Here is a 15,244-nt window from a genome sequence, read left to right on the forward strand (position 1 = left end):
TGCTGATTAATGTTAGGGATGAATGGATTCCTGAAATTTGCTGCACATTTTATCAGAACCTGTATAAACTGTTGTTATTTTTATGATGCAAAGAATGAAAATTCATTTTTTAAATTAATTTACGGGTGCAATATTAAATATATAGGGCTGTTTTTGTGTCTCAGCATGGAACAGTTTAAATAGAAGAGCAGTAAACATAATAAAAAAAAAAAAAAAAAAAAAATAATAATAATAATAATAATAATAATAATAATAATAATAATAATAATAATAATACGTAATGCCAGCTTTTTTAAAATGTGGATTTAAAAAAATGTAAAAGGCAGTTTAATTTCTTACAGTTATTTACAAGACCAGTAAAACAATAGGGGTGTAAATATCCATTGTTTACGTCACACTAAAACACCACATTTCTGCCATATATTTATTAATTATTTCCCATTTTACATTATTGCACATCACTGGGTCAGATACATTTATTTTTGTGTTGAAAATGTTCTGTTATTTGAAGTTCTTGTTTTGTTCTGGCAAAATATTGGAAATGCAGGCAGGGTAATTTGTTACTGTGGTTCAGATCTTATTTCACAATCTGGGACTTGTTGTTCCAATGGATATTTCTAAATCAAGGCCAACAAATATTACAGTTGGAGTACCTCAAGGCTTCATTCTTGGGCTGTTTTTTTTATCCTAAAAGATCCCTCTGGCTCATTTTAAGGAGCACCATAGAATCTCTTTTAATATCTGTGCAGATGACATTCAACCTTATTGTGTGTCACTACAGTGTGTCCATAGCAAACTGTTAGAGGATTTGTTCATAACTTATACTAACTTACTATGGAAAAGAAAAGTATTTCCTTTTGGTCTCAAACATGCAATTAGACATTATGACTGAACTATATTAAACTGGGTAATAGACCACGCAACCAGCAAACAAACAAAAAGCAAACAACAATCCAAACAAAACAAAAAACAGATTGTCATCATCTACTCTAACCTAAGCTTTAACGACAAAATAATGCCAATCAATAAATAGTCCAGCAGTAGCAGCCTTCTTATCTTTAAGAAATTTACAACACGTCCACTAACTAAGTTGTACAGCAATTTGATTAAATACAATCACCTGAAGAACAAATAATCTTTTCTATTTGATTTTACTGGCGCTAACCTTTATATGTAAGGGTGAAAAATCCAATTTTCTTTTTTTTTTCCAGTTGGAAATTGGGAGATTTTTGCTTCTGGGTAAAAGTAAAATGCATAATTATATCACCTAAGCATTGCCAATAGATCTTTTTTCCCCTGTTTGCTTTGAAATGTTTGACAGTATAGAGGTGTTTGGATAGCTTAAGCTGCTCTTGCATTCTTTGCGATCTTGCCATGTGTCCTGGATTATTGAGGTAAGAATTGAGGCTAAACGTGAGAAAATGAAGGGAGCTTCGGTAAAAACACGTCTTGTCATGTACTCTAGTTCTGAAGACTGAAGCGTAATGGGGTCACAAGTGTGGATTTCAGTGTTCTACTATGTAAGGAACACTGCTCTTCAGGATGCCACAGCTACCTTTGCATTGAAAGAGGATTTCTGTTTTAACGAGGCGTTCCTTGTTAAAAGCACTTTTCTAAATCAATGATTTAACCTGTGATTTAAAATCTTTCAGCTATGAAGACCCACCTCAGTGTATGAATGGGACAGTGAATGTTCACTTTGGTGCCAAAAGAGAAGCCTTCGTGTGCCTTCCTGTTCTTCTCACTTTGTTGTGGCGGCAATGTTGCTAGGATTCAGCATGCAACATGAAATAAGACCTGTAGGGCTGATGGTGAAGTTAATTAGAGCTCAGGTCAGTCACCCCCACCTTCTGACCCACTTCCACCTTTCCTGCCTTTGCATACCCACTCCCCTTTCATCCTGGCTCCCGTGGCTGCTAATGGCCATATTCTGAACAACGTTCCCTCTGCAGTCCTACTTTTTCTCAGTGTAGTGCAGCAGGACTTTTTCTTTCCAATTCTATCATAAGGAGAGAGGAGGCTATTTGTTCCCACCATGTCTCCAATTAGATGCTCCTCTACTCATCTGTCTGTCATCTCCCTCCTCTCTGTATCCTCTTGTTTCTCTCATCAGATGGCGTTGGAAGCAGGATGTAAAACAGGCTACCTTATCCAAATGGAGACGAGCCCTGCGGTCACCATAGTTTTGTTACTGAGGCAGAGCCACATTATTCTTTTTAGTCCGCCTGTGTATACGTCCATGTGTGTATGTGCATGAGTGTGTTTTTGGGCCACGCTTGACATTAGCCTCGCAGTCACAGGTAATGATCTCATCTCCCCGCTGGTGACTAGAGCCACACCAAGAGAATTACACACACACTGTGAAAAGGAAAGATGGGGAGCAGAGATTGGTATTGTAATGGTCCTCTAATGGGCGACCTGACAAGTGCTTTTTCTTAATGTTATACCTCCCTCTCTCCCTCCCTGCACCCCCAACCCTCTCTCTCTCTGCTTCAGGAGCTTTGTCCCTCTTTGAGGAACAACAATATGGACACCAGGTGTGGCGAAGACCAGGTAGGATTTCCCTTCTTATTGCTCAGTGTAATTGCTTTTAGTTCTCTACCAATTGAGACAAAGTGTTCTTGCAGCGTAATACATGTTTTGTTTCTCCCTCGTGTTAAGATATTGCTTTACAACCCTATGTTCAAATTGAAACACTATTATTTTTGCCTCTCTCGAACTTACACAAACACCTTTTTATTATCTATAACACAAAATCCTTAGAATAGCTTTAATCTCTTAATTGTTAGGCCTCAGAATGTCTGAAATGGCCGAAGCGTTAACCAACAATTTTAATTGAGCAGTTTTGATATTTCTTGTACGAACTAAATATTTCAATAAATACATTTTGCCTTTCTTGTGTATTCATTAAGCTGCATCTTATACTTCAGATGTTAGGAGATTAAATTGTACTTAGGAGTGGAGTATCAGCAGCAACTGGCACATTTCTTCAGGCCTAAGCAGCAGGAGGACTTGCACAAAAAAATCAGAGTGACTCCTTGTTCAGCAATACCTGTCTACCAGGCTGCGTTAAGTCCTGTTGGCAACTGGGTTACTGGAAGAAGCTCCCATTACGGCTCTGGGCTTTAGTTCAGGTTTGCACCACAGGATCTATATAGGTACTGTAGCAGGCGCATCGCTGTGTCATCTAGATGAAAAGAGTTTAGCTGTTAGCACAGTGAATTTGCCCAATTGGTTAATGAACACATCTCTTTGCAGATTCATATACTGCCCGTAAACCTGCAGCTGTCAATAATCCATCTTGTTATCCAGAGGATAGCATTTATTTTGAAAATGCAGTGTTGCAGTTGTTTCCCGCTGATCAACATTTATACTGCTCAGCATCTGTCTCAAAGTATAACGCCTTCTGTGCCTTTAATCCATATACCTGCCACCAAGTGATCCTTCTGGTGGAATTCACCAAACAGGAAAAGCAGCATGGAAGTCTAAAACCGCCTTAGTTTTTACAAGCCTAGGAATGGTTGAATATAAGAATAATTGCAAAATGTTACATAGACTTCTAACAAAGGCTGAAAAGTAATACTTATATGGTCAACTTTGTATTAGAGTTGTAATAGGAATGCCCTTCCTTGATGGATACTTATTTTTACAGCTGCTTCTTGCTGAATAAATTAAAATTAATCTCCAGAGATGTTCATGTTTAAAATAGGAAGTACAGTGAATACCATCTGCCCCGGTGCAGGTATACAAGTCAAAGGGTCACAGTTCACGTTGGGATTGTGACTGGGAATGTTTAAGCCAGCTCAGTAAATTAATCCAGCCCCATATCAAGGTTTATCAGTATCTCCATTGAACCTCATCTACATCCCATCCTTCTAAGTTGACCACCGAACCTCATTGATATTTCCGCCCTCTGACTGGGTGATGTGCAATGGCGGCACACTTAGAGGAAGTGGCTGGTTGCTCTATTAAACGAATATGTCAGCTTTTGGCCAATGGAGGCTCAAATCTTAATACAGAGGTTGACATCAATAAACAATATTTACCCATAACTAACACCCAGCACAATAAATGAAACCCGATGATGTAAACCCGATTTACATCAATACAAATTATTTCAACTAAACAAATCTAAGTTCAATGAAAATAATATTTCAAATTAGAGCTCTACCCTCCTTCCAATTAGTTTTCTCCTAGAGCTTTTTCAGCAGCACCTGCAGCTTGTTTCTCCCTTCTGGTGCCGCACCCTGCTGAAAAGCCGAACCAGGAAGAGCTAAGTGCTTTAAACTAAACAAGTGTATTGTTAAATCAATAATTTAAACAAACAGAAATTTAGAGAAACATAAACTGACCTTTCTATCTATACTTCCTTTACACAGAATAGATGGCCAGTCCCCCTGCCTCTCAAGAAGGTATCTAAAAATATCTAAACAAAAACTACAATAAAACTTAAACAACTCAACTGTTTGGTCTGTAACTTAATCAATAATCTAATTTCCTGAAGTAAAATAACTTATCTCCTATATAGAGTACTGTGTGTTTTTGTGGTTGCTTCTACTGACTTCTCATATCAGGCAGTACTGGCAAGTGCCTGCTTGGGTTTAATAAATGTAGGATGAGCTCTGAGTGGAAAAATCTAAATGCTTTCTATTCAGAAAAGAAAATTATTTACAGATGGTGCCCTTAAAGCAGTATGTGTACAGTCATAGCTCTGAATATATTTGGAAATCGGATCCTCGCTGCAAATGAGAGCTACCGTTTAGGGGACTTTTATTTATTTGAATAACATATTGATTAGGTCATATTGCTGGCATGGTAAATGGTGACCGTCCAAGGACTCCAAAGTGCTTTACACTACAATCATTCACACGCTTTTGGTGGTAAGCTATACTGTAGCCACAGCTGTCCTGGGGCTGACTGACAGAAGTGTCTTGCCTAAGGACACGACTGAGACAGACAGAGTGGGGGTCTGAACCGGCAGCCCACCGGTTACAGAATGAACTCCTAGCTCCTGCTACACCGTCAACACTGTTGCATGGGACGGCTCAGGGATGACTGTGAAATACCCGACCTGTCAGTCAACTCCCTCTGAAAAACTGTGGTTGCAAAGGACGCAGCGGTAGTTAAAAGTTGAACTTGCACCGGTGACACATGGCTCCTCCTGCTTTCCCTTCGTAAAGCTGGGCCAGTTAAAAAATAATTGCCTTTTGCCAATCTAAGTAGACAACTAAGCAACTCATCATCACGTGCCAGCAGGTCAGTAGTATCTCTGAAAACACGCTTCCTCTGAATTCTCTCATCACTGATGTCGGCTACCTTAATTCCACAATGACACGCAACTTTACGCAGCTATTTATGGACATGTATGATTGTCTAACACCTGGTCCACCTAAGGAATCCTCACCCCTGATTTGTTTGGAATTAATCTGCTGATCCAACACCGTTTTATTCTCAGCGAGAATGAAAGGACCACTTAGGTAATTTACAGTGGGGCAAAAAAAGTATTTAGTCACGCTAAGTATTTAGCCACTGATTGTGCAGGTTCTCCTACTTAGAAAGATGAGAGACATCTGTAATTTTCATTATAGGTAGACTTCAACTATGAGAGGCAAAATAAAATAAAAAAAAATCCAGTTTGTTATTGTCGATTGAAAAAGTTTGCATTGGGACCACAAATGTTCACAGCAGGTCAGAGGTTTGCATGATTTCTGCACATTTTACCATGTTCATTTTTCCACATCCTGGGTTGTACAGTGGGCCGCAGGTTTTTTGTGTGGGTATCATGAGGAACATAACTATTGATTTTTTCTAATAAGCCTCAGATGATAAAAGCTAGGCTGGACTACTGCATTGACCTGTTTATTAAATATAAAATCTGAATCAAGGATCATCTCAAGATTCTTAACAGATTCACAGTCTGAAGAGTCCAGTGATCCAAAAGCACTATAAGCAGTCCAGGTTTACCAAACAAAATTACCCCTGTCTTTTTAGCATTTAAGTAAAGAATGTTTAACTCACATATATGACAGAAGGAAATGAGATTGCAGATCACATCAGATGCCAATATGATAACAAATATTTTAAAAGTTAAACAGTTCCAATTACGAGAATCAATAAAAGGTTGATGGTTTAGATCCAAAACTTTCCGAACCAGTATTGCTTTTACTGACTTTTACAGTCAAAGTTACAAAGTTCCTCGGACTCAGCATCTCGGTTTGAGCATTTTCATGTTAATGTCCTTATGGTAAAGTTCTAAAGATATATTTTTTTCTCTTCTGGTTTCTGATTAGCCTAATATTGATGAGTAGCTGTCCTGCTTCATGTGTCTTCCTTTCATCAGGTTCCTCCAGCTCTTACAGTTTTCAGCTGACCACACCTGTCCATTACCAGTGATCACAACAGCTGACAATCATTCAGTGACTATAGTGAATACTACTAGTTTCTCTTTGGTTACTGTTAGATCCTCTCCAGGGGTCCATTTTTGGGCCTTTGGCTTCTGCCTGTTTTTTTGTTTTTGTTTAAGTATTATTTGCTTCCCTTGTGCCTGCCAATGAGTGCTCAAATCACAAACACCACAAAAAAGTCAGAGAAAGGACACTATTTTACTACAGTCCTTGTAAAACTAAGAACATGTTAGACACATTTTCTTCAAAGGTTATGATAACACAGTCTGACAAAGGCAACCTTTTTTTCTTAATGGCCAAAGGACCACTAAGGAACTACAAATGTATTTTTAATGTATAATTTTACATCCAACTGCTCTCAGATCTGATGTTTTTCAGCTTTCTCTACCCCTCTCAGACATGATGATGCCTGTACTTTCCTGGCTTTCTAATTTTCTATTTATATCCACTGAGATGAACAATGGGCCCCAGGCTCCCCTCACTCACCAACCTCGTGGCACATAGACTCACTCTGGCACAGAAACACACTTTCTCCCTGCAGCACATGTATGCAGATGCTGAGAGTTCAGACTGAGGTGGAGGTTGGAAGGTTTCATCAACTGGGTGTCTGACAGTGTGTTCTTATTTAATGCAGTTAGCAGCTGCACTAAACACCAGAAAGCACACTAAGGACTGGAGTTCCTGCCGTGTCCTTGCTTGCAGCCTTGTGCTGCACAGCGTCAAAGGGAGACGCAATTGTCAAAACTTAGAACACTTTCTGTTTCATGATTCTGCAGACATGGGCTGCTTTGAAAACAAGAGCATTTCATAAGCAACAGAGGCAAAAAGCTAAGTAAGAAAGTGAGTAAAGTTTATTTAATGATTTAGGAGAATGAAAGGTGGGTGATTTATTTGGATGGCGTCTAGGACAATGGGCCTCCACGTGCTTAAAAACAGCAGGTTGCTCAAATGCAAGTCTCCAGATAGACAAAAAATATGGTGAAACATCTTCAGAAAAACTGACCAAAAGTCTGGTTGCCTCAGATTTAAGCCTGTTTGGTGTTTCTATAACCTGGTAAGCTGAGAATTAGCACATCCATTTACCAGTTTATTTATAAAGTGCATCTCCCAGACACAGAGTCACAATAGGTAAAGTTACAATTACAAAGCTTTTTTATTGTAGAATCAAAAATTCAGAAACAATAATCACATACAATCTGGACAAAACAAGGTTTTTAACTATTTTTTAAAGGGCATCCAGACTCACCAACCATTATTCCTCATCTACTGAGCGACACACTTAAAGCTAAAGTTGGTAATCCTGTTCAGAACCACTTTTTATTATACTGGATAAAATGTTCCTTCCATTCTGGAAGTAGTTAATACTTTATGTATTCAGACAATGGAGGGTAAAAAACCCTACGTCTGTGGGAGGTGCAGGCCTGTAAAAACTCTGACCAATCACTGCTCCACACCAAACAGCAGGGATTGGTCACAGTTTTGTTCCTTCCCAGCAAGTTTCTGCTTGCTGGCTGTGCATGCACACTTCTAGTGTGTATGTATCTAGTTAGCTTAGTTGTTAGGTTAGTGGTTAGTGGTGCTTTCAGCCGTTCATTGTAGCTCCGCTGCTCACACCGTATATTTTGAATATGGCTGAGAGTCTCAAGAAGCAAACCGCATTCATCTTTTTGAGAAGAAGAGGAAGGCCTCAGTAGAAAGAAATAAGACCAGAGTGGATTTCGGAAAAATTTTTCACACCTTCCCCCCTGAAGTGTGGAAGAGTAGATAAGACCGTATTGTGCATGCACAGGTATTCAAAAACTTCTGAAAAAAATCACCAAAAACTGGCCACCGAAAAGGCTAGTTTCCACTTAATTTTTTAGTTATCTTAGTTAAATTTAGTTATTTAAAAAAATGTTTTTGATACACAATTAAATATACTTAGGTTCACACTTTTGATGTCTTCAAAATGTATCTGGAAATGAAAAGGTCATTAGGGAAAAACCATTCAATGACAAAGTGTGAGTCCAATCTTTTGGCTGGTAGTGTACATAAACACACATCTATGGCTAAAACCACCCATATTCTGAATCATGTGAAACCGTAGCACTCACAGCTCCACAAAAGGCAATTGTTAATAGCGTTGCAGTGTTTTCTAATCTTTTTGTCTTGTTATATATGGTCTTCATATTGTCTCCTCCCATGGCTCAACAACGTATAATAACAAAGAAACCTAAGTATTCACTAGATTTGTTTTTAGCAAAGCTTTTTTAAAGACTTATAGTAACATTTACATCCGTTCCCTGCTGCGCGACGTCGACTTTCTCCTTCTGTTATCTGCACAAGTAGGTTGCTTTGGAGACTGGAACCATTCAGACAGAAGTCCGATGGTGATCACATTTAAGTATGAGTATGAACAACCATGCAAAAGAAATCGGATTTCAGCAAAAATTAGAATTGGACATCAAGACCTGCAATGTTAACTTAACCCGAGACTCTAAGACAGAGTACTCTAGACACAAAGTGGGACCGCCCATCCACCTGGTAGAGCTTGAAAGACATAAAACTGACACAAAACTCTGCTTAGATAATGAAGTAGTGCTGTAATAATAGTGAATCAACAAATAAACCTTGTGAAATCCCACAAGTTAGAGAGGTATCTTGGAATAGTCGTAATGCCACTCATCCTGCAGTAACACTGACAAAAAATGTTGTTGGGTTTATAAGTTTCTGAGATTTTTTTTTTACTTAGATGCTGTCAAATCAACAGTGTTTGTGTTATAGATGGTTATGTTTACTTTATGTCTGCTGACCAAAGGACTTTTAGTTTTGGATTCCTTCTAAAGATTTAACAGATTGTTCCTGATTGATCTGCGTACTGATTCTAAAATCGTCTTTTTTAGAGGGGATGTTAAAGCTTTAATGAACTCCAGCAATCAAAAAGCAATTAGCAGCAAGCTATTAACCTGTCTGTTCTTTCTGACCTCAACTAAAAGGTGAGTTTATCATGTTGAATACACACTTGGATATCTGCGCATATCCACTCGTGCCCAACTCAGAGGGAGAGAAATAAAACTGGACTACCGCTGTGTAACTGAACTGGTTAAAAATTAATGAAGACAACATCCGTTAGACACAGCTCAATCTGCATTATTTAAGATATTGGGAATACATGGAAACTATGTTTGTTTTACTTCTTCCACCTCCACTGGCCAGTTGTCCTTTTTTATCTTCAAGTTTAAAGCTCTCTCATGGACCTCTTACATGCACAGAGACATGCACATGCTGGATCTAATTCTTTTTATGAACAAACACTATCATGAAGACCAAGGGACACAACAGAAAGCTCAGGGACAAAGTTGTGGAGGAGTTTCAAGCAGGTTCTGTTTATAAGACAATTTTCAAAGCTTTGAGCATCTAATAGACCACTTTTAAATCCATTGTCAATAACATATTGCAAAATTGTAACCCTGTGCCATACCCCAACATGCCTGCCCTTATAATTAAACAGGCTGGGTAATAATCAGAGAATTAACCAAAAAGCCAGCTGTAACTCTGGAGGAGCAGTGGAGATCCACAGCACACAATGGAGTTGACAGGACAATGATTAGTAGTAGACATCAAATTTGTGCCTTGATGGAGTGGGGGTAAGAGGAAAAGTAAAAAGTGATTTATTTTACAGTATGCCACAAGCCATCTAGGGGCATGTGGGTTTGAGTACTTTGGTCAGATGAGACCAAAACTGACCCTTTAGTTACACATGCAGAATGCTATGTGCAGCAGAAAAATTACACTGCATTTTGTCCTGAACACACCATCCTTGTGGTGAAAAATGGTTATGGTAGGACTACGCTATGGGATTTTTTTTTTGTTTAGACAGCGGGCCAGAAAATGGATGGATGGATGGATGGATTTTCCACCTTGGGCCAAAAGGCAATGATCAGTTTTATATTTGTATCATTAGACCTATGGTATTACATCTTGGACACTCAGGTGAAGGCAAGTGGAGGCTGCCAGACAAATAAAGCAAAATGAGTGGTGAGGGTGAGCTGAGAATCTCTGGCCAAGGAACCTGTCCAAGTGACCTTCAATTAACATCTCCGGAAACATTTATCTCATCAACCAGGGGAGCTTGGGGACATGGGATTGGAATGGCCCATGTTCAGGACCTCCATTGCAGATGAGACTTCCTGGAGCTGTGGCCTGAAGGTTATCAGCGCCTGTAGGGGTGGCAACCAGAGAATCCCACTGGTGCACACCAGTGGTGATGGAAGCTCTTAAGCTGAAGAGGGAGACCTTTAGATTTGGCCTGTGTTTCCTGAGCTTGTGGACATTGTAGTGCTGTCATGGTTGATGCTCCTTCAGTGTCACAGTGTGGCAGACAGGGGTGGTGGTCCCAATATTGTAAGAAAAGGGGCCAGAGAGTGTGCTCCAAGGGATCAGACTTCTAAGCCTCCCTGCGAAGGTTTACTTTGGGGTGCTAGAAAGGAAGCTCCAAATGATTGTTAAACATTGGATCCAGGAGGAGCAATACAGCTTTTGTCCTGGCTATGGATCACTGAACGAGATCTTTACACTCGTGGAATTGCTGAGGGGATTGTGGGAGTATGCTTCTCTGGTCTACATATGTTTTTTGGATATAGAGAAAGCTTTTGGCCGTGGCCCCTGAGGTGTTGTCTGGGGTGCTGTGGCAATATGCCATCTCTGGGTGGTACAGTCCTTGTATGCCTAAAGCAAGAACCACAGCCTTGAGAGGATTGTCGAGCAAAATCCATTCAAGAATTCGAAGGACCTTCACAGGGAGTGGATTGAGGCTGGAGTCAGTGCCTCAAGAGCGACTACACACAGACAGATGTTGCTCAGTAAACCAAAGTTCTGCTTTCAGATTAAAAAAATTCTGCATTTTATTCATTCAAATCAAGGTCCCAGAATCTGGAGGAACAGCGGAGAGGCGCAGAGTCCACATTGCTTGAAGTTCAGTGTGAAGTTTTACAGTGGTAACGCCATTCTTTACCTATAAGCCATAATCATCACAATTACAAGACATAAAAGCTTGAAACAGTTTACTCTACATGTAATGCATCTCTACAAAACAACTGTTTCACTTTCTGAAATGACTGTCAAATGATATTACCCTGTTACACAATATTATTTATTACAATATTTTTTTGAGCTGTACCTGTATATCCCGTCTAAACTGGGAACGTCTTGGGGTCCCGCAGAATGAGCTGGATGGATGGATGGATGGATGGATGGATGGATGGATGGATGGATGGATGGATGGATGGATGGATGAATGGATGGATGGATGGATGGATGGATGGGCAGATCAATTTATAGTCCTGTCAAGATGCTCAGAAGACTACTGCAACCCAGAGATGGCTAATCGGGTTTGAGACTCTGATGCAAAATAAAAAACTTCACACTCAATGAAGAGGAAAAGAAAGCTAGTATGTGGGCAACTGACTTGACTGTAGGGGATGTTTTGTGTTCTTTAACAAAGTAGAAAAAGACAAAAGCTGGTTTCATCTTTATCTATGTGTGGATAATGAACATTTAAAACCTTTGAATGTGGCCTTTATTGGTCAATTGTTATTCTATTGTTCCCAATCATATTAATTTGGAGCATGGCCGTTCAACAGTGTAAAATGTAGCATTTGCTAATTTTTTTTAATAGTTAAACAACAGAAACAAAACCAGTAATTGTTTTTCTTAATAGTTTATGCATTTGTAAAGTGAAAATATTTTCCTGGAAAAAAAATAAAGCTTTTAAAAACAAAGTCTAATTAACGGCTTTATTTTTGGGCAAAAAAAAGTCAACATTGCTCATGCTGCTGAGGTAAAAAATTGCTTCATTCAACTTCCAGTGAAGCCCATTTTATCTCTCTCTGCCAATAACCTTTTCTAATTACTTCTCAGACCTTAATTATGCTTCAGTTTTATTGCATGTATACATTCATTGCTGTGGTACATAATTATTGTTTTTTATGCCCAGTGAAAGAAATATGTTCACAATCCTCTTTTGTCTGAAACGTTCACAGCCCACCAGGGTCAGGACCATTACAACTAGTAGTATATATAGATGTTAAATATTGTTTTAATGTAACAACAAACATGGGACAGCATGACATAAAAGGATAAATATACATTTTTACAACTGTTCCTTTTCATTTATGTGCAGACTTGTGACTCAAGATAGTTATATTCATTTCCATGTCCAAAGTAGAGAAAAATGTAAGATAAAACAAGTTTATTATAACTGCAACATTGAAATAGAGGAATCTAAAGTGCTTATAGGACATTAAAAGGACATACAGGGTTAAGTAAAGGAGGAGACTTTTACCTAAAGTTGAACTTATGATGACAAAATCTCAGGCAGTTCGCTGTGCAACCATTTTTTGTGCAGTTGATTCAGCGAGGAAGAGGAAATCAGAGAAATGTTGTTTGATCGTAGCGTCTTGAAAGCCTAAGAAACAAGTGCTCTACCCAGAGGTTTAAAACCTCTTTGTGGCAAGCCCAGTCTGCTTGTAATTTGCCTCATTGGTGACTTGCCACGTCTTGTGACAAAGAATATGTAATTGACAAGCTAGCTTTCTAACAACATTTAGGTAGACCCAATTTCACCACAGATTTATCATGACATTTTATATTGCGGAGCCCTGCAGAGGTTGTGTATACCAGTCTATACGTAAAGGTTTAACTGCACTATTGTCGTAAACGTTCCAAGGACACCTTTGTTGCACCACTCGAACTGTATGATCCGTCTACAGTTTTCCCACAACAACATTTGTCATTTGGCCCAGGTTTGGGTCCAGCCATGAGAACAAAAAGTGTTTTCCTTCCATCTCATCCCACTAAATGGCACAAACTATGTCTCCATAGTCATTAAGAGTGCGGTAAATCATGCCTCCTTTGACTAAGGTGACCATATTTTACAAATTAAATCCGGGGACATTTCCAGGTCAAAAAGTAAAAATGTAAAATTTTGTCAAGATGGAATGAAGAACTGGAGTCGTTCCAGGGGAGAGGGGGCTGATGATGCACAAGGCTGATGAGGGGGCATCTCAGCTAAAAAAAAAAGCTGGAAAAAAAAAGCTGCAGTTCTTTTGGTTAAGCTGCTAACCCGGATGCTAACATCACACCTGGCGCCGTCGACCTGAATTATGAGTCTTTATCTGCTTTAAGATACCGTATTAGTAGTTCAATCGGCCACTGTGATGGAAACTTCACACAGTTACAAGAATTGTCCAAAAGGTTATTGAGCTCTAAATTGGCAAAATATTAATACAACATTTTAATTAAGTAAAATTTTGATTTCCTTTCTGCTTTGTATTGTGAACTTGTTGTTTGAAGATATACAATTTGTTGTTCTTAATTGGTTTTAAAGCTAATTTGACCTCATTCCATATTTCTCAAAACAAGTTCTTAATCAATAAAAATCAATCAATCAATCAATCAATTTTATTTGTCAACTGCAATTTGCATTGCAATCGAAAATTCAGTTTCAGTACAACCTTCCATCACATACACATTGAACTAAAAATCCCATTGAACTGAGATATCACAAATTTTATTGGTTATTGGTTTCATTTTTAATATCAGTTTCCTTTATTTGTTTTGCTCATTCTTTTCTTTCTCCCTCAGTAGCTTTGTTGAATGTTACAAGCCTAGTTAAAAAGTTTATTGACTAAATTAAGTAATTTAGCTTTGGTTAAATTACTAGTTGAAATATTCTTTTAATAAATTATTGCAGAGCTTGAAGAGAAGCTGTGTTTATTTTGTATGTGTGCAGTACCTGCTGTCTGAGAATACGTGCAGCTCTTGATTATCAGGTGGTGTCCTGATTTGGTCATTTTGATTAAAATAACTAACTTTGACTAACTAATGACTGCCTTTGGCTTTTTTTAATAGTTATTCATAGCCAAACCAACCCTATTGTTGCACAACACCCTACAATGTCAACTCAGGGTCATGCTAAACATTTAGTGGTGTGAATAGTTGATACGGCTGTACAGTCTGATAGCAATCTGGCTAAGACTCTTGACAAAAAATGTGTCTTTCCTTTAGCTAAATATATCAGCAAGCACTCAGGAGGAAAGTTTGGACAGACAGGTTATAGATTCATTTAGTATGTTCAGTATGTTGACAGTGTCATAACTTTGTTTTCCATGGTGACCTGGAAGCAACAAACACAAAGACAGATTACGGTTGAGGATGTTTATTGAAGTGACTGGGGACAGAGGGGTTATGGAGGCGATGGGAAATGGGGCTGGCTGGAAAGGCTCTGGTGTCGGACTGTGATAAGAGAGAGAGAGAGAGAGAGAGGGAGAGGGAGAGGGAGAGGGATAGAGAGAGAGAGAGACAGTGGGCACCAAGGCTGCCTTAAGGAGGTGGTTGTAGAAGTATTTTGAACAGAGATCATTTCAGTGAGCAAGGAAAAATTGGACATCTTTACCTATCCACATTTAAAAATTTCAACTACTTTTCTTATGCAGATTTTTGAGGAAACTAGATTTGTTGGAGTGCATTTCTTGTCATTACCAATAAAAGGACACAGATTCATATCCATATATTTAATTTTTGTCAGAAAAAAATTTAAATTTTCTGTTTATACCAAACAATTGAAATGTTTGGTCTGCTGTTCCAGACCACATGTCATCATGATTATGTCGTTCCATTGTCAGAAAGTATGGCTCTAAAGGCGCTCCTTTTGTCGAAAAAGTGTTTTCAAAATGACTTATCTGCTTAGAAAAACTATCAAAAGGCTAATTTACAATTAGTTTTTATATTCTATGAAAATATAGAATTTCAAGTTGTAGAGTAGGATAATAAATTCCCTGTAATTTTACAAAGAGGTGGAG

At 38.6% G+C, this 15,244-nt stretch overlaps 1 protein-coding gene across 1 annotated transcript in view; it reads left to right on the forward strand.

Annotated features, from left to right (window-relative positions):
• Nucleotides 1–2,496: 2,496 nt before the first annotated feature.
• dab1a (DAB adaptor protein 1a) overlaps nucleotides 2,497–15,244 on the forward strand; it is a 156,544-nt gene continuing 143,796 nt past the window's right edge. The window contains exon 1 of the mRNA XM_036141443.1: nucleotides 2,497–2,553. The gene's annotated coding sequence lies outside the window, so the exon portion shown is untranslated. The remainder of the gene's footprint in view (nucleotides 2,554–15,244) is intronic.

This window comes from Fundulus heteroclitus, chromosome 9 (assembly GCF_011125445.2).
Source record: "Fundulus heteroclitus isolate FHET01 chromosome 9, MU-UCD_Fhet_4.1, whole genome shotgun sequence".
In the NCBI taxonomy this organism is placed as follows: domain Eukaryota; kingdom Metazoa; phylum Chordata; class Actinopteri; order Cyprinodontiformes; family Fundulidae; genus Fundulus; species Fundulus heteroclitus.